Source organism: Myotis daubentonii, chromosome 10 (assembly GCF_963259705.1).
Source record: "Myotis daubentonii chromosome 10, mMyoDau2.1, whole genome shotgun sequence".
In the NCBI taxonomy this organism is placed as follows: domain Eukaryota; kingdom Metazoa; phylum Chordata; class Mammalia; order Chiroptera; family Vespertilionidae; genus Myotis; species Myotis daubentonii.
In genome coordinates, this window is record NC_081849.1 from 62,149,910 (window position 1) to 62,168,922 (window position 19,013).

The 19,013-nt window shown below is 39.3% G+C and overlaps 1 pseudogene; it reads left to right on the forward strand.

Moving 5' to 3' along the window:
- Window positions 1-12,917: 12,917 nt before the first annotated feature.
- LOC132243035 (dynein light chain 1, cytoplasmic-like) lies at window positions 12,918-13,190 on the forward strand (annotated as a pseudogene).
- The last annotated feature ends 5,823 nt before the right edge of the window (window positions 13,191-19,013 follow it).

Sequence of the window (19,013 nt, forward strand, 5' to 3'; positions counted from 1 at the left end):
AGTCTGAGAGCAAAAATCATAAAAAATATTTAATTACTTTGTTATTTTAAAAAAGAACCCCAACACAATCTATTTATAAGTTAACCATATAGAATTTAAGGGTTCTCCCCCAAAGAGAAAATTAGGTAAAGTTTGTTTAACATGTGGGCTTGAAATATTAGTTACCATGAAAATTCAATACTAGTTATTTATTAAAAGCAATTTAAATTACAGGATAACGAGCCAACAGAAAAGCTCACGTAGGCTCCAAAGGGCGTCTTCAAGATCTGTAGTCATCAGTGAACTGGTTTAAGTTAACTTCAGAGCAATTTTCACAGTGACACCACACTCGACAAGCTAATAAAACCGACCACCCTACGCCCATACCAGCTTCCATGATCAAGTATGATCACCGGATCTTCATTAGTATGCTTACACCTGTACCAGCAAGTCCCACGGCCATGCTGAAGTACACCAGTAAATAGCTATAAAAAATAAGGACCTTTTGAGTTTAAACTTCACTACAACACCATTGTTGCTCCTCAAAAGTAACAAAAATTCCTTGATACCAGATATCCATTCTGTTTACTTCCAACTGCCTATAACTATCTTTTTACAGTTGGTTTGTTCATGTTAAGATCCCGCCAAGAGGCACACGTGTAGAGCTGATGTCTCTTTAAGTCTACTTGATACAAGAGTTTCCCTTCACTGCTCTCATGCCATTTATTTGGTGGTCCAGGTCATAAATCCTGTACAATTATTCATTCTGGATTTCATCCACTGCATTCTCTATCGTAATTGTTTACTATGTTGTATATTTCTTATATCACAAAGCATAAAACATCTATGAACCCACCTCACCAAATAGAGTAAGACAGCTGAAGTTACCCATGCTACTGCCTCCCAGAATGTAACCATCACCCCCAGCTTGTCGTTCTCATGCTTTTAAAAAATATATTTTAATGATTTTAGAGAGGAAGGGAGAGGGAGAGAGACAGAAACATCAATGATGAGAGAGAATCATTGATCAGCTGCCTCCTGCACATCCCACACTGGGGATCGAGCCCACAACCCAGGCATGTGCCCTTGGCCGGAATCGAACCTGGGACGCCCTCAGTCTGCAGGCCGATGCTCCATCCATTGAGCCAAACCAGCTAGGGCTCTCATGCCTTTTATTTCTAAGTATTAGTATCTCTTAAAACAACACTAAGTAGACAAAATTCTAGTATCAGTCCTTAAAGATGACCAAAACTTCACACTAAAAATCTAGTCAGTGTTCAAACAGCCACAATTTATTTTTAAAAAAAATTGTTTTTAATTGTTTCTTCAATCAGTATCCAAGGAAGGTCCACACATTACACTTGGTTGATTATGACACTAGTCTCAATCTATACATTTCCCTTTTTTTCTTACCACCTACTTGGAGGTAAAAAATCCCAAATCTATCATTTGTCCTGCCTGGATTTTGCTAATTAAACCCCCATGATGTGCATATAAGCATAACCAATGGACATAAGACACTGGGGGGTAGAGGAGGCCAGGGGATTGTCAAGGGCGGGGGGCGGGGGGAGGAGACATATGTAATACTCTTTGTATTACTTTACGCAATAAAAAAAAAAAGAAATAGAAAAAATAAATTTTAAAAAATAAAAAAAAATAAAAAAAACAAAAAAAAAAACCCCATGATGGTGTTTAATATGTTCCTCTGTGCCCCACACAAGCGGTAATTAAATATGAAGACTCAATTTGGTTTTTGCTGCTGCTGTTTGGTTAAGAAGGTCAATAATACGTCACAGGGGGAGTGTCGTACTCCATGAGGAGATCATGGGGAGATCCATTTATCTCTGGTTGCCTTCCTAAAATGTTGCAATCCCTAATGATCACTGCCTAAACCAGTGATGGCGAACCTATGACACACGTGTCAGAGGTGACACGCGAACTCATTTTTTTGGTTGATTTTTCTTTGTTAAATGGCATTTAAATATATAAAATAAATATCAAAAATATGTCTTTGTTTTACTATGGTTGCAAATATCAAAAAATTCCTGTATGTGACACGGCACCAGAGTTAAGTTAGGGTTTTTCAAAATGCTGACACGCCGAGCTCAAAAAGTTCGCCATCAGTGGCCTAAACACATTATTCCATTCAAAGCTGAAAAGTGGCGTCTTCTGTGATTAGGCTGAAGTTCTTCCAGAAAGAACACCTCCCTTATCAAATACTTGGACACCCGGGAGCACAGTGCGTACAGAGAAGGCATGAGAAGTACTGGTTCCTCCACCTCTGCAGCTGTTTTGTGCCCCCTCTCCCACATCCTCACACACTCACCTCTGACTTCACCCCCACACACTGAAGCTGTCTGCCTCCTTCCCCCTAAGCATCCATCTTTCCTTTTTACCTCAGGGCTTCTCCAAAGTGTCAGAAGAGTTCGTGAGCAGCCAGCCCAGAAGCACCTGAGAGTTGAAACCCTTAAAACAAGCTGCAATTTACAGGCTAGGTAGGGGGTGGGAGCCAGTAGATAAATGCCCAGGCTACCAGCAGGGAGGCATTCTGCACTTTTCTCTAAGGCCCCACCCATTTCCTTATGGCCAATCAGTCAAGTACCCTTCATTGGCTTTTCCTCATTCCCCTTTTCACTTTCCCTATCCCTCACTTTTGCTCTTGGAAATCATCTCCAAAATAATCAGCTTCATGCAAGTCCTCATCTCAATCTCTTCTTTCAAGAGCTCAAAGACATCATTATTGTCAAAATTTTCAGTTGGTGCTCTGGCATTGTGCAAAGCTGACCAAATGTTTATTTTTTTCAGAATCATTATAAATTCATGTATTCATAGAGATTCTGTATGTATCAATCCATTGCATTCATTCTTTCTGAAGCTCAAACTGCCCTGTCTTTGTCAGTGGAAGCCTCTTCACGTTGGTCTCTGCATCTTTTGGCACGACTCTAGTAAGCTCTGGGAGCTCTATTGCTTTCTGTTCTGACTTGATAAATCCAGGTTCAACTTGTACATTTCCTGCCCTCATCTGCAATCAGCCTTGGTCCCCCTCCCCCCCCCCTTTTTTTTTATTTCAGAGAAAGGAAGGGAGAGGGAGAGAGGGATAGAAACATCAATGATGAGAGGGAATCACTGATCGGCTGCCTCCTGCAGGCCCCCCTACTGGGGACTGAGCCCACAACCAGGCATATGCCCTGACAGGGTCTCAAACCGTGACCTCCTAATTCATGGGTCGATGCTCAACCACAGAACCACACAGGCCAGGCGCAATGGTCCCTTTTAAATCAGAAATAATACATAGAGACACGATCTGGTCACTAAGGTGCTCACTATTGTTGGGTTGGTCATTGCTCTGAGATCAGAGCTAGAAAATATACATTATGTTTGAAAGAGAAATAAACCATGTGTTCATAACAATATTTCCAATTCACATTTTAGATTCCTAGTTTTTTGCAAAAAGTCTTTGGTAGTTGCATCTTTTCTTCTACTGTAAAGTTAAACAACAGTTTAAACAATATAAACAAGAAATGCTTTATGTGTCCCCCCCCAAAAATGTGTCCTGTTGCAGCCCTAGCCCCCTATGATGGTATTAAGAGGCAGGGCCTTTGGGAAATAGATAGGCTTAGTTGAGGTCATGAGGGTAGAGACCCCATAATGGGATTACTGTCTTTTTAAGAAGAGAAACCAGGCTCTCTTCACTGGCACCGAGAGAAAAAAGCCACGTGTGTCTACAGCCCAGAATGCATCTGTCCACAAGTCTCACCAAGCACCCAACCAATCTGTCTTCACCTTGATCTTGGACCTCCCAGGCTCTGGAATTATGAGAAATAAATGCCTACTGCTTAAGCCACCCAGTCCATGGTATTTTGTTATAGCAGCCCAAACCGCCCAAGACAATATCTATTATCTCATTTAACCCTTGCAGTCAGCATTTTATACACAGGAATCAAAAGCAGAAGTTTAACTTGTCCAAGTACACACTGCTAATGTGTGGCAGGGTCGGAATCTATATCTGGGCGTTCTGGCTCCAGAGTCTGTCCTCTTCACTTCACTCACTATATTCAGTCTTACTGATTCCACTTGTAATCCAACCAATAATGTAACCTTGTCAAGTAACTCCAGAAAAATAACAGGTTGCATGTTAAACCCAAAAGGTCAAGGGCATGCTAATCCTAAAACAAAATCTTCACATTACCCCACAGCTTACATCAATCAATAATTTATATACCAAGATTCGATACTGATAATAAATGGACAAGGTTGCATATTAATACTAAGAAGGAAGGGAACTATACTGAAAACTAAGCTAACTCAAGTATTTGGTGACCAGTGAGTCTATTCAACAGGCAAAGTTCCCTGAAGGTTAAATTATTTCTATCTTATTCACAGCTGTATATTCAGGTGCTGAAATTGCCTGGCTCATAGCACCTGAGCAATAACTCAGCATTGTTACACAAGGAATTAAGGAAGAAAAGTCTCCTTAAACATTACAGTTCTAAGTAGGCATCCCCCAGCTCCCAGGTCTCTATGGGAACAACATCCATGTTTTATTTAGTCCCCTTAACTAAAACAGAGGTGTATTTCTCTTTCAAAGCTGTGCACCTTTTCATCATCTATCTACAACAGTCTGACAACCTTAACTGTACGGAGAGAAACTTGACTGAAGCCAGGGATATGGGTTGGTAGAGTCCAAGAACCAAGTGCTCTTCTCTGTGCGCTCCTATTACCAGCGTTTGCAAGTGCACACTGCCATCTCTCTTCCTCTTAGGAGATCAATGTCCCTTCAAGGGAGGATTACAGTTAAGGTTCTTGCACTTAGAATATGTACAAGGTTAAGATGACAGAACATTGCTCAAAAAATAATAGTTGAAGTCAATTGGGCACAAACTGATCCCTGATTCCTGAGTAATCAAAGATTTCTGTAGTCTCCAGACTGAGATTTAATCTGAAAATGTGCCTTTAACCAAAAAAGTTACTCCCAGTATTTCAACCAACCACAGACACACACAGAGTTGAACATCACGGAAGAGTTCTTTTTAAGTAAGAGGCTCACTGCCTGTGTGATTCAAAGTGTAGCTCCTTCAAAAGTGTACCATTCACACAATACAGCCATTTACACATATCTTCCTTGAAACTTAGGGTGGTCACAAGGGAATAAAGTACTCAGATACAAAACCTCTAATTTGTTTGAGTCACACTGAAAATTAATCATTCCCAAATTTTTCCATAGTTAAGCTAATTTTATATAGACCATTACATTTTTTTCCAGCAAGACTCATCATATTTTTAACAAGTGATTTTTTTTTAAAATATATTTTATTGATTTTTTACAGAGAGGAAGGGACAGGGATAGAGAGTTAGAAACATCGATGAGAGAGACACATCGATCAGCTGCCTCCTGCACGCCCCCTACTGGGGATGTGCCCGCAACCAAGGTACATGCCCTTGACCGGAATCGAACCTGGGACCCCTCAGTCCGCAGGCCGACGCTCTATCCACTGAGCCAAACCGGTGCTGGCTTTAACAAGTGATTTTTAAAGCTAAGTATCTTAAAACTTCTTTGTTCAATGGAGTAGCTACTAGCCACATGAGGCTTCTGAGTACTTGAAATGTGGCTAATCCAGTCAAATGGAATTGTTCCATGAGTGTAAAGTATATAACAGATTTTGAAAACTTAGTACCAAAAACAGAGAATATAAAATTTCAAGTTTTTAATGGTGATCACATGTGAAGAGATTAACATTTTAGACATACTGGGTTGTACACAATATGAAAGCTCATGTCACCTGTTACTTTTGACATGTTACTGTGGCTACTAGAAAAGTTAAAATTTTACATGTATATAAAATTTCACATTTTTCGATTGGAAGAGCTGATCTAAAACTTAGTATACTTGATAATCAAGGGTAAAACTAATTGATAAAATTTTATTTGTTTGTGAAGGACATTTCAGGAATAATTAAGAAACAAAATTTTACCATCACTAAGTGACTGTACCTGTGAGAAGAGATATTTTAAGATGATGAAACTTTTACAAGTGCTGTATTTTGAATATTGGGTATCTCTTCATTAACACTTTTCATTTCACATTACTGCCAATTAGATGTGGTACTTTTCCAAGGCAAATTCTTGAGTTTGTCCTTGATCAAGTTATAACATATTCTCATCAACTTTAGAAACTACAATAATCCCACCCCGAGAGGATGAAGAAGGAAGAGAGTTTAGATGACTTCTTGTTTCCAAGAAGTAGAGTTAGACAACCAATATGGCTTATTTTTCGAATTTTAATACATTTTGTAGAATCAAGCAAATAAAATAAGCCAACAACTATTACTGCTCACAAGAGAATCATTATGAAAATTGTTTCATACCATAATAGAATTCTTATATAGCAAACACACACACACACAGCAATGAAGGAAGACAAATTTGATCCAAATATCTGACATTCCTCACAGCCTAAGCAACTCACCCTTGCTTTTCCTCCAAGATATTGCCATACTAGACCTTGCAGAGAAGCCTGCTCCCAGCAGAATGCTTACTATAAATGCAGTGCTCCCTTCCCAGTCTCACAGCAGCAAATTCTTCCTGCTTAAGAAGCTATTTTACTTTCTAGAGAGGTAAGAAAAGAAAAACCAGGCATGTTTATCCTGCTTAAGGAAGAATAGGTTAGACACTGTTTCACTTAGTAACATGCTTCCTCATCTATACCAATTTTCCCCCAAACTTGAACTTTCACATTAATAAACTATTTGAATCTGTGTTATTCTTTAAACAAATAAAACCTTTCTCAGACATTAAAAATGTCCTATGTCTTGCCTATGATATGTTTGTCAAGCTAAAAAAATTAAACCTGAAAATGACCAAATCTCTAACCTAGCTGTCAGAGGTATAGAACATGCCAGAAGACACCACATCAGCAAAAGGCAGATCTAGGAAACTCTTAGCACAAACATCTAAGTTTTTTGTTTTGTTTTTTAATATATTTTTATTGACCTCAGAGACGAAAGGAGAGGGAGAGGGAGAGAGAGATATAAACAACAATGATGAGAGAGAATCATCCATCGACTGCCTCCTGCACGCTCCCCACTGGGGACCAAACCTGCAACTCGGGCATGTGCCTTGACCGGGAATCAAACCATGGCCTCCTGGTTCATAGGTAGACGCTCAACCACCGAGCCACGCCAGCCACGCCTAAGTTTTTTTAAATAAATTTCAAAGAAAAAGGATGGGAAACCTGACATTTAAAAAAACACAACAACAACAAAAACCCTAAGACCTATCAACCAATCATAATGTATGAAACCTCTTTAAATACTAATTAAAATAAACTGGGGGTTAGGTGAGGACTCAATTAGACAACTGGGAAAAACTGGAATATTTTATATCAATGAATTAGTGCCAATGTTTTCTTTATGTAATAACAGTATTATCTATGCTTTTCTTATCCTTTAGAGATGTATCCTAAAGAATTTAGAAGTGTAATAAGCTTGCTGTCTTGAATTTGCTTCAAAAATTCATCCAGGGAGGAATGACACTGGGGTACAGAGATCCAATAAGGCTGGTCATCAATGGTGGATTTTTAAAAATTATTGATTTTAGAGAGAGAGGAAGGAGAGGGAGGGAGAGAAACATCAGAGAGAGAAATATCAATCAGCTGCCTCCTGTATATGCCCCGACTGGGGATGGAACCCGGAACCTGGGTATGTGCCCTGACCAAATTCAAATTCTAACCCAGCCGGTGTGGCTCAGTGGTTGAGTGTCGACCTATGAACCAGGAGGTCACAGTTAGATTTCCGGTCAAGGCACATGCCTGCAGTGTGAGCTCGCCCCGCAGTGTGGGGTGTGCAGGAGGCAGCCGATCAATGACTCTCTCTCTCATTGATGTTTCTATCCCTCGCTGCCTCTCCCTTCCTCTCTGAAATCAATAAAAACGTATTTTTTAAAAAAATCTGCCGAAACCGGTTTGGCTCAGTGGATAGAGCGTCGGCCTGCGGACTGAAGGGTCCCAGGTTCGATTCCGGTCAAGGGCATGTACCTGGGTTGCGGGCACATCCCCAGTGGGAGGTGTGCAGGAGGCAGCTGATCGATGTTTCTCTCTCATCGATGTTTCTGGCTCTCTATCTCTCTCCCTTCCTCTCTGTAAAAAATCAATAAAATATATTTAAAAAAAAAAATCTAATGCGACCCTTTGCTCCATGGGACAACACTCCAACCAACGGAGCCACACTGGCCAGGGCCAGGTGTTGATTCTTGAAACTAGGTGAGGGTTACAGAAGAATTTATTATTCTGTCTCTCCTACAGTACTTTTCACATTTCCTCATTTTTTTCCTGCTCTCTGAAATCTGGAAGTCACCATCTTTACAAATAACAAATTCCATCAAAATCAAAGGCTGGGGTTATGAGTTCTCTGTACCATGAGGAAGGGAGTTTTAGAAAAGAATTATGATTGACGTTTACAGTGGAAGCCCTGGGACCAGTTCTCCAAGGATACGCAGGGGCGACTGTACATTTAAATTCATTCTGCTGCTAAGTACAGTGTCACTTCAAATACAGGATATTCACAAAAATTCTGTTTTATAACAATGTATATTAATGGAACATCTGTGCTATTTATTTAAAAGGAATCCTTTGTGAGAGTGGGACAACAATTGTACCCAATCCGAATGTATGTCGATTCTGATACAAATAAGAGATGCTGCAGATGAAAAGTTGCATCCTCCAACTAGAAAGACTGAAGGCAGCAACATGCAGGAGAAAGTGAGTCATTTCCAGGTTATTTCTCCTGCCATGGCTACAATTTGACAATAAATTTTTAAATGTCTGTCTCTCTCTTCCTCTCTGAAATCAATAAAAATATACATTTTAAAAATCAATAAAAAAAATGACCTCGGGTGGGGATTAACAATAAAATAAAATAACAGATATCATTTACTCAGGGATTCCTAATGGATAAAAGACTATGCCAGGCATTTGAAATACATTTTCAGTCTACCTTACACCAACTGAACTAAGCAGGTATTAGTACTCTCACTTCACAGATTAAGGAAACAGTATCTAGAAATTGTTTTAATCGAGGTCAAGAAGCAGGTAAATGAAAAACCAAATTCAAATCCTAACTCCAATTCTAACTCCAATTTCCATGCTATTTCTACTATAATTTTAGGTGTCTACTATTTGGCTTCTATGAAACAACAACAACAAAAAAACCAATAACACAGATCTCCAAGAAAACTGTCCAATATAATAATAACTACATAAACCTCCCTCTAGAAAAACAGCACTGGATGTTATCTAATTTATATCCACATGCTATAGAAGAGGCCCAAGGAGTCACATCAACATAGAGCAGACCATTTCAAGATAACAAAACCTCCCGCCTCACCAAGCAGCTAACATGACACATGAATAAGACAAATAGCTGTGCAAACTGGCAATAAAAGGTGCAATGCATATGATATTTCAAGAAGTTCTCCTCTACCAGGAAGTCCTTTTAAGGGTCCTAAATACGTCTACAGTTACTAGATGTGCAATTTAAAAAGTGACATGCTAAACCTTTGCCTATTATGGCAATCTGGAATGTAATATCATGCTTATAATCACTGATTATATGCAAAAACATGTTACCTGTGACTAACATCTCCAAACCCATGGGGACACAGGTCTCTTAAAGGAAGAAATTCTTGGTCTTCTTGAGGTACTAATGTAACTGGTCAAAAAGTTTAACATGAGCCAAAAGGAGAGTGGGCACTGAGCACCAAGTTACCTTTGCACAGTACTCACCCTCCAGTGTACAGAGCACATCTACCTGCCCTTGGGCTTTCTCTGTAACACAGACACCAAGAGTTTTAAATGGTCCTCCCGCCCTTTAAGTACTCTAACCCTTTTGAAAGCTTTGCTATTAGGAAAGCCATCACAAACTAAACCTGTCATTAACAATCTGTACAGGGCATTAAATTTTAGAGGGCTGGGCTTTAGACTTTAGCACCTTGTAAAAATGTTGAAATAAAAGCTTATGCATTACAAAACACTTAAGAACGTGTTAAACGCGGACCAAGCACTTTAATTGCCTAAAGACTGACTTGTAGAAACAAGTGCAAAACGTAAGCTATCAGGAAAGACTGTCCACCAGGGGGCAACACACCAGGCCTCCAGCACACACCTAACTACCAGCCATCCATTCATCAGGTTTTTTGGTTTCTTTTTAGCTTTAAAAAAAAAAAAAGTCAAAGTTTTAACATTTTTTTCTAAGAGATCCTACAGCGTTAATATACACTTGCATTTAGCACACTCTATTGGTGATTAAAACTAGAACGCATCTTAAATTTAAGAGTAGGACATCAGTGACAAATGTTTGGGATTCTAAATCCCTTCCGGATAGATTTAGCTGTTAGACAGTACTTATTTACCCCTATGTTTAGAACTTCAGGTATTTTTGAACTTGGGAAGGCTTTAAATATATCAAGTGGGTAACTCAAAAATGAGTTTCAGAATTCTATCTTCACTGTGATACCAGCAGAAAAAATACTGTACATGTAAAAGTCTATCTTTTTGAAAACCATGACAGTTATGACACCAAATAGTATCAAAACAATCAACCAGAACCAACCGCACACACATCTTAATATTCTGCAGATAAAGAGAAGCTTTCAGAATCTTAACAGCTCCCATTCATCCAGTAACTGCAAACCACCTAACACAGTCCAAAGAGTCAGTGCAGCTATGCATTTAAAGTTACTGCCAGTTATGACAATGGCTAAAAATATGTTAATGAACACATCACTCACATAAATGTGCTTTCTTACTTGAATAAAATTACTGTAAAATGTTCATTTTTCTCTTTCAAAATTGTAAGATAATGCTTTTGTCTCCCTAGCACCTGGGCAAACTAGTTGTCATTAGATAACTAGCAGGGTTTCAATAGATGAGTTGAAGAGAATAAAATTGCAATAAAGCCATAAGTCACACCACAAATATCAATAGTTTTTTTAAAATACAATCTCCTGAAGCAGACTTATTATCACTTGGCTATAAGCTAATGTTGAGATTTTTAGTTTTGTTCAAAGTTACCAATAAAGAACTATATTTTCAAAAATCTCAATTCTTAGCATTTTTGTGTTTTTTCATTATTGGAATAACAAGTAATACTATACACACTCAGACTCTGCTGAGACCAATCTCCTAATTTTTCAAAGTTTCAGTGTTTCAAATTTAATCAATAAATTTTTGTTTTATGTACTTTGCTATTATTTCATTAAAATATTCATCCAGTTCTCTGATAAATTTAAAAATTTAGGGTGGCAGTAATTAAACCAAATTGAAAATTACAATAAAACTAGGGAACTAGAATTTTATGCTTGACCAAGCCATTTGGAAGCAGTTTAATGAAATTTTAACATTGCAAACTGATTACACTATCATAAAATTTAAAAGCTATTCTTAAAAAGGTGAATACTAATACACAAATCTATCGTGACCAAACTAAAATTTGTCAGATCTACATATTTAGACAGTATAAACAGTAATTTTTTTAAATATTTTTATTAATTTTTTTACAGAGAGGAAGGGAGAAGGATAGAGTTAGAAATATCGATGAGAGAGTAACATCCATCAGCTGCCTCCTGCACATCTCCCACTGGGGATGTGCCCACAACCAAGGTACATGCCCTTGACTGAAATCAAACCGGGGACCTTTCAGTCCGCAGGCCGACGCTCTATCCACTGAGCCAAACCGGTCAGGGCAACAGTAATATTTTTAATAAATTTTAACTTGTTTAAAGTTCAAGACATACAACAAATCTTAGATGTAATATGCAGTATTGATTTGCTGGCTGTAATTATATTATGAGATGTTTAGCAATACTTAATTATATAGTTTATGTAAGAGTTACAGTTTAAACGAGTCTATTAATTTAGAATCAGCCAGATTGATGTACACTAAATGTTTCAGACTGCCACCTGGAATTAAAACAAACCAGTATTCTATTTGTTAAAAATTCATTAATGTATACTTCAATTTAAAATATTTATATTTGTTAACAGTATAAAAACTAAAAAAATAATCTTCTTTAAATCTTGAACTATTTTCTTTATGCGTGCAAATCAAATTTCAGTGTTTTCCAGAATATGTTTAAATGATTTTTCTGTAAAATTTTTAATTTTAAAAATAAGCATTACAGCCCTAGCCTGTTTGACTCAGTGGATAGAGCATTGGCCTGCAGACTGAAGAGTCTCGAATTCAATTCCAGTAGGGGGCACATGCCTGGGTTGTGGGCTCGATCCCTTGTAGGGATATTTAAAAAAAAAAAAAAAAACATTACAGATTGCCAGTTATAAAAATAGTCACGGAGGTATAAAGTACAGCATAGGGAACCTATATATAAAAGGCTAATATGCAAAGTGTCCCCTCGGGAGTTCGACAAGGAGTTTGATTGCCTGCTATGATGTGCGCTGACCACCAGGGGGGTGGTGCGAAATGAAGGAAGGCCCAGGCCGGCAGCCAACAGCCAGGGAAGGAAGGCTCCGTCCAGTAGCTGGAAGGCCCAGATGAGCCTTGATTGCCAGCCAGGCCTAGGGACCCTACCCATGCACCAATTTCGTGCATCAGGCTTCTTGCATAGTCAATAATATTGTAATAACTATGTATTATGTCAAATGGGTACTAGGCTTATCAGGGTGATCACTTTGTAAGGTATGTAAATATTTAATCACTATATTGTACACTTGAAATTATTATAACTTCATGTCAACTATAATTTAAAAATAATTTTTAAAAAATACTTTAAAATATAAAATAAACGGCATTTTGAGAACCAAAAAAAGCAGTTTAAAAACACCATTAGAAAAAAGAGAGAGTAGATGCACCATGGCTTCAATAGTGTCGGCTTCTCTTGCCAGCCCCTCCCCCAGGAGACTGCTGCAGTCGGCCAGCCCACTAGTAACCATGTGCGACCAAAAGGCGGTGATCAAAAATGCCGATATGTCGGAGGTGCAACAGGACTCCGTGGAATGTGCTACCCAGGCGTTGGAGAACTATAACATAGAAAAGGATATTGCGGCCCATATAAGGAGGAGTCTGACAAGAAGTACAACCGCCCGGGGCACTGCATCGTGGGGAGGAACTTTGGTAGTTACGTGACACATGAAACGAAACACTTCATCTACTTCTACCTGGGCCAAGTGGTCATTCTTCTGTTCAGATCTGGTTAACAGCATGGACTGTGTACTACACACCCAGTGATCCATCCAAAAATAAGGATTGCAGCCTAAATTCCAAATACCAGAGACTGAAATCTTCAGTCTTGCCTAAAGGAACACCTTGATCTTGAATCTTTATTGTGTTGTTTTGTACAGGGTATCCTCTGTACTCATTTATTGTGGTTATAAAACAATTAGCAAAACAGCTTGAAAAAAAAAGAAAAAAGAGAGAGAAACTTAAAATATAAAAATAAACTACAATAAAGATTTTTAAGCCCTAGCTGGTTTGGTTCAGTGGATAGAGCATCAGCCTGCAGATTGAAGGGTCCTGGATTCAACTCCAGTCAAGGGAACCTGCCTGGTTTGTGGGCTCGATCCTCAGTAGGGGGTGTGCAGGAGGCAGCCAATCAATGATTCTCTCTCATCATTGATGTTTCTCTCTCTCTCCCTCTCCCTTCCTCTCTGAAATCAATAAATTTTTTTTAGAAAAAAATTTTAAACACAAAAAGTTAGGGGGGGGCAAACAATAACAGAATTAAATTTAGATTTGGAGCACGGAACTAGTTCCAGTATAATGTATTATGCACGTGCTATTTAAAAGGACTGCTCTGAAGTTTTTGGAAGTTGGGGGCATTTTTTGTTCTTTTTTAATATTTGGTTAAACACTGTAAAACACACTTCTTTCCATATTGATGATGGGGTAAACCACATGCTGGAGTTTTCAGAGAATTAGAATAATCTGTAACCAGTATTAATAATGAAACCTAGCATATTGTTAATATCCTTTTAATAACAAAGACATTTAAACAAGTTTTAATGTATTACCAATCCAGATATGGGTAAATATACTTTACTCCTAAATCAAGACTCCACTATTTAAATAGCATTGAAATACTGTATTCCCACAATTTCCTCCCTCCAGCTTCCAAAGCACCTTCAGAGCTGCTTTTTAAAACTTCAAAACAGTAAGGGGCATAACTGAGTAAGGAGTATTTTTTCTAAGAAGTGTACATTCCTAGGTGCTTTTATATGTATATAAATCCCCCCCCCCCCCGCCCCCAAAACACAGGAAACTACACAATGACTGCATTTGGAGAGAAAAAGATCATTTTAATCATTTTTATTTATGGTTTAAATTTTGCTATGTAACTACATATTTTTTTAATCTTCCAACCTTTTTAATTCACAGGGGGGAAAAAAAACTAGTTCTGCTTAATTCCTGTGGGTGTTTTGTATACAGTATATTATGTCAAGAAGGTAGTTTAAGATTCCATTCGATTTGTGTCAGTGTACACACCACTCAGCAAGAGATGTAAGATCAAACAGGCACACTCAAGAAATGGATAACAATGTTCTACTAATTTCACACTTGCTACACTTAGTGCATCAAAATGAAATAGACTGGGGTAAATGCCTAATTGTGAGCTAAAATAAAGTTAGACTGGTATGGAAAATACAGCTTACATACGATTATCAATTAACATGCTAAACAACAGTTACTACACATTATCAGGCACAGAGCACAGTACCTGAATTTAAACGCAATGTGTCATATACATGAAGAATGACCTGATTTTCACTAGTTATAAAACATCACCAGAAGTGAGTCAAATAAATTAGATTTGTTGCACTTAGGCAGCTAAAGTCCGTTTCCAAGTGTACAACGCAGTGTAAGCATACAAAGATTTCATCTCGTACTGTGGACATTACAGTATCATAATCATTCTGCCATCTGTGCTGAATCATGCCTACCGCTCACCACCGCCACGCTAGAATGCCTCTCATCTTAACCCTCACTTTGACAGAGCAACAAAGTAATAGTAATATGGTACAATCTGTAAAATAAGAATTAGGGAGTCCACATCAACAGAAACAAAATAAACAGCAAAGAGAAAGCTCTTCCTTAGAGTAAAATTCCAACTAATCAATGTAGGAGAAATGACAGAAACAGCAAATCCCCTCTCGCAGCCATTACAGTTTCAGGTAAGAATCAGCGATGAATATTTGGATTAGTGAAAGTGATGAGAAACTGGAGCTTTACACTGTTTAATGCAAAGGAGAAAACAGGAACTTGACACTTTGGAGGCTGGTAGATACCACTTAACCAATTGACCATCTTAACACCTTCACTATCGAAACAAATCGAACCTCTCTGGCCTCCTGATGTGGTGCATGGAGGACACCATCACTTCTGCGGTGTTCCACCAAAAATACATAACCTGATTCTAACCATGGAGAGACATCCTACAAAATAACTAGCTTACGCTCCTCAGACTCATGGAGGTCATGAAAGACAAACAAAAGACGAAGGTATTGTCCCAGGTTAAGAGAAACACCACAACTCAATGCACTAGGTATGTTGGATTGGATCCAGGATCAGAAAAAGGACATTAGTGGGACAACAGGCAAAATTTGAATAACATCTACAGATTAAACACTAGGATATCAATCAATATCACTGGTTCCCCCTCACCTCTCCTCCATCCCCTTGGCCCCTCCTCCTCTTCTACTTACTGTGTCTTCACTGTCCTTACTGTGTAGTCACTGTCCTATGTCCACATGTCTAACAGGCATCTCAACTCAACCTGGCCAAACTGAATTGTCTTCCCCTCCCCCATATGCTGCTCCCCACAATCTTGCTCATCACAATTAGTTTGCTTCTGTGTATCCATTCGTCACACACATTACCACCATTTCCCCCTCACTACCCTGGTGCCATCACCACCATCACTAACTTGTGTAATTGTCATTTTCTCCTGACTGGTCTCCCTGATCCCACTCCACTCAACATGGTCTATTCAGCGGAGAGTTACCCAAACTTCAACAGAATTGTCCCAATACCCAATTCAAGTACAGTAGGGCCTTGACTTACGAGTGTCCCGACTAATGAGTTTTTCGAGATACGAGCCGTCTCTCGGACGATTTTTTGCTTTGAGTTGCGAGCTAAAATTCGGGTTACGAGCCAGCTTCAGATACCCCACTGCTAGTTGGCACAGCGAACGCCACATCAGCCCAGCATCACGTGTCTCACTCGTTCACTTTTTGATTTGACATACGAGTAATTTGAGTTACGAGCTCCGTCACGGAACAAATTAAACTCGTTAAGTCAAGGCCCCACTGTACAAAGAAGCAGGTAAAATTAATATAAAATTTGAGGTATGTTATATTCTCTTTTTGAACTAAGGCTTCATAATCCAGGGTATTTTATACAAACACCACATCCCGATTCGGACCAGCCACATCTCAATTCCTTGACAGCTACAGGTAGCCAGTGGCTGCCCTCATGGACAGCACAGTCCTAGATCCTAAGCTTTATGAGAGCAAGTTCTTGTATTCCCAAGAACTAAAGCAGTACCTTGGCATATAGTAAACACTCAAATTTGCTCAAATTAAAAACTGCTAAGACCCAAGATGAGCAAAACAATCATTTGAAAAAGAAAACATACTAGCAAGCTACCAAGCCTTCTCATGCCAGAAAAAAATATATACAGAATGAAAAAGACGTGGTGAAATAACATGAAAAGAAATTGTCTTATAATTCTTGAAAGAAAAAAATATTGTCTAAGACAAGAAAAGTATTCCTGTGATAGCAACAAAAGTAGTTATTTTCTGAAGTTAACCAACAATTACTAAGAACAAGGAAAGCTGGCTGAAATATAGCAGAGGTAGGACTCCTCACGTGGCCATCCTTACAGTCACAATGAGTCACCATAAACAAGCTTCTAGCCTCAAACTAGTTCTCAAGAGAAACTTCAATGATGTCCTGAGATTCTAATTAGATCTCTTACATTTTAGAAATAACAGGAGATGCTGAAGGCTGTTCATTTCCTTAGGCAAGACCTCTAGTTGACAGGCACAGTTCACTTTGGTACCCAAATGACCAAACTCACTTCATGTTCCCCATGTGTGTTTAAATGCTCCCTAATTATTAAACATTTTATCTTTCATACACCTAGATTCTTCCTTTGTGTTTAGTTTCTTTCCTTTTATTTTTTTTCTCTTCCCACACCTCTTTTTCACAAACTGACTTGTGTAAAATTCCCTACGAAGACTAGCATGCCATGAAGCTGCATAAAATCCTCACTTGTTCTTGCCATCTGTTGGGTTATGATGGAAAGACATATCCCCAGGAATACCTAATCCAACTAATTGCAAACACCACATTAGTGTAAAGCAGCAATTGTCGATGCATATAGTATGTGGGCTCCTGCGGGTCCCTGAGACACTTTCCAAGAGGTCCAAGAAGTCCACACGATTTTTATACTCCTAAGTTTTTATTTGCCTTTTCACTGTGTTGGCATTTGCACTGTTGATATAAAAGCCAATGGTGGGTAAACTGAGGCACCTGAGCATAAATGAATCAAGGCAGTAACACTAAACTGTAGTAGCAGTCACTGTATTCTTCCCATGCAGTAATATGTAATCCGACTTTCATTTTCAAATGCCCTGGATGAAGCAGGAAAAGAGTATTAACTTTGTTAAAGAGCCCTTGAGCACACACACCTCCTTAATATCTATGTGAAGAAAAGGGCAGTGTGCAGGAAGCACTTCTGCTACCTATTGTGGCTGTCTGAAGAAAACGCATTGTGCAGCTGTTTGAATTGCAAGATTGGACCCACCCCTTTTTTCATACATAGCACCATTTTCACATGAAAGAGCTAGAGACAGTATGGTTATTTAACCTTGAGTATCTGGTGGACATTTGCTCAAAAGAAAATAAAGTCAGCCAGCCACTTCTAGAAAACCTAACAGTATTTGTTGCCAATGACTAAATTTGAGCTTTTAAGTAAAAACCAGAATTTTGGCAAACTTGTCTACCACCATGAGCTTTGACAGTTTCCCAATACTTAAGGATAAAAGAAGCATTCAAAGTGCAAGACAGACGACTGGATTTTAATGTAACAGAATACACAAAATCCACTGATATGATTTCAGATTCCACATTTCCAACTAACCCGTTTAAAAACTACCACCTGTCTAGTTTTGGTATAAAAACAAAGAATATCTACAACTATCTAAGAAGATTACTAAAATAATTCTTTCCTTTTCAATGATATGCTTTCTGTGAGGCTGGATTTTCTTCACATACTTCAACCAAAACAATGTATCACAACAGGCTGAATGCAGAATTGCTTATAAGAATTCAGCTGTTGGAGAAACCAAGATGGCGGCATCCGGAGATTGCTGCCTCGAACAACCACTTCAAAAAACAACTAAAAGACAGAACGGACATCATCCAGAACCACAGGAGGCTGGCTGAGTGGGAATTCTACAACTAGGAGGAAAGAGAATATCATACCCAGACTCAGAGGAGGCGCAGTGCTGAGGTGAGATACTCGGGTGCAGAGTGTGCGCAGGGCGGGCTGGAGGCGGAGGGCGCGGTGGTTGTTTTCAATCGGGAGGGAGTTTCGGACTCTGAGCTCCAGATCCGGGCGAGTCTCTGGGGACCCGGACTCGGGCGGAGAGGCAGGGCTGTCTGGCTTCGGCCAGAGCTCGGAGGCGGCTTTCTCTCCGAGGTCTGCAGCGGTTGCTGGGACTCTGTGAGGCACAGCCCCTAGGGATGGAACTGAGAGCAGCCATAACTGCTCGCTCCAGCCCGCCCTGTAGATCCCCAGGGACCCGCCCCGCCCAAGCCCTGTGCAGGCAAACGCTAGATTAGCACCGCCCTAGAGATCCAGCACAGAAGCTCTCCCATTGCAAACACAGGGGACTCTCATAGCCAGTTAGCCTGGAGGTCAAATCACCCCCACTATTGCCAACAACAATCAAGGCTTAACTACAACAAGACTGCGCACAAAGACCACTAGGGGGTGCACCAAGAAAGCATAAACAATGCGGAGAC